The sequence below is a fragment of the Balaenoptera physalus genome (genome assembly GCF_965194825.1).
Source record: "Balaenoptera physalus genome assembly, chromosome: 4".
Classification (NCBI taxonomy): domain Eukaryota; kingdom Metazoa; phylum Chordata; class Mammalia; order Artiodactyla; family Balaenopteridae; genus Balaenoptera; species Balaenoptera physalus.
The window spans coordinates 81,054,933-81,056,721 of NC_138891.1; the positions used below are offsets into that span (position 1 = coordinate 81,054,933).

Consider the following 1,789-nt stretch of genomic DNA (forward strand, 5'->3'; position numbering starts at 1 on the left):
AAAAAGTTATAGGGCCAAAAAACATGAGCAGAGGGCTTCCTAACGCTCAGGGTGAACAGCCTGCCAGGAACCCGAGTAACAATCTGGGGAGGAAAAAGCCAGCCGAGGAGCATGATGACCCGTCTCGTATTGCAATCAGGTAAAACCTACCCCAGAGTCAGCCTGACCCAGTTTTCCGTGTTAGGTGGTAATTGTTCTTCGCCCACCTGATAAGCAGGCCTGTTGCAGAACTGGGAGATTTCTCGAGATGGTTTTTTCTGGGTGTGTCTCACCCGCTGGCCTGGTGGGGCTGGTGAGGGCCTCACCCTAAACAGTGTGGCTTGGGTCTCGCAGTGAGCCCCACTTCTGTCCCAGAAGCCAGATGGAAGAGGGACAAGGCTGGGCTTCCAGGGAAGGTGGAGAGGATGGAAGCAGAAACTGGGCAGAGCAGGAGCTGCCCTGAGATTAAACTGAAGACCCCCGTAGCAGGAAGTGCAGGAGTCCTGAACGGCTGGACTCTCTGTAGGGAAGTCCTCAGGCCCGGGTCTGTCTCAGCTGAAAGGTGTGTCCTCCCCAACTGCTGGGGGCTGGACATAGTGAGTACCTGGGTTCAGGGTCTTATTTTGTAGGAAGCTAGCTGGAGAGGTGGCAGACGGTAATGACCAATTGAAGGCCCGTTGTCTTTCTAGTTCGTGGTAGAGAAGGCAGGTGCTAAGATTTAACGAGCAGCAGGTGGGCCATCTTCCTCCACAATAGCTTGTTCCTGCTCCTACTGTTGCACTGGATTCCGCCAACTGAGATCAATTTCAGTTATTAAGGAAAAATCTGCAGAGAAGATTAAGAGAGTGGGGACTAGCTGTCCCTCACCCTTTAGTATGAATTAGCTTGCAAAAAGGCTTTCCCTTAACCTAGCTGAGATCAAGTCACAAGGAGAATGGAATCTTGTAGGGAGAGAGAATTTTGAAGCTCCGAAGCCTTGGAGGGGGAAGGCAGGAGTGGGTCTGGGACAGGATTTGCTCAGGCATGAGGGCACTGGAAAATCCAGTTGGCAGCAGAAGAAAAAGGCACCAGAACCCATGAGAGAGGATGGACAGAGAGAAGGGAGAGAGGTGCTTAAAGCTTTGCCCAGAGTAAGCTCTTTCCTTCTCCTCCTCTCTTGAAAAAGACCACAGAGAGAACCTTCTCAGCCAAGTGCAGGTGTCATTTATCTCGACACCCCAAGCCCTGTCCTGGAGAGGCAAGCGAGGCAGGGGAGGGGCAAGCTGGTGGTGTGTCAGAGCAGGAGCCTTTGGCTCCCTGTCCTGGGAATCAGGGATCCAGCTGCTGCCCCCAGCTTTACCGCCCAGCTTTACTGCTTTACCAGGCTAAAGCGCCCTCCCCTTCCTTGTCCCTCCCTGCCCCGGGGCTCAGACTGAGGCACAGGAACCTGGGTCTAGGCCTGGGAGTGGGCTACTCCATGTGACTGAGTCGGCTGTGAGTGGGACCCTGAAGTGACAGGTACATTTCCTTCATAGGGGACACAGTTGAGCAGTTGGAGTCAGAGATGCAGGGGGAAAGGATTTGAGGAGCAGCAACTCCATCCCCACTTCAGGGCAAAGGGTAGCAGGAGCAAAAAGGAAACTTGGAAGTTCCAATCATTCAGCTGTACAGCAGGGTTACCCGGTATCCAGAGGGAAGCCACGCCTTACTGCATTTTCCATCTCCTAAATTTTAATTCCCGTGAGCCTACTAAGCTCTTCTGTTGGAACACCCATTTTGCTAGCCTCATATATGACCAATTATGACACTGGTAAAAAGAAAAGAAAGTGAA

The 1,789-nt window shown here is 52.5% G+C and overlaps 1 protein-coding gene across 4 annotated transcripts in view; it reads left to right on the top strand.

Moving 5' to 3' along the window:
* Positions 1 to 1,789, top strand: part of B4GALT4 (beta-1,4-galactosyltransferase 4) — a 146,334-nt gene that overhangs the window by 35,594 nt on the left and 108,951 nt on the right. The window lies entirely within an intron of this gene.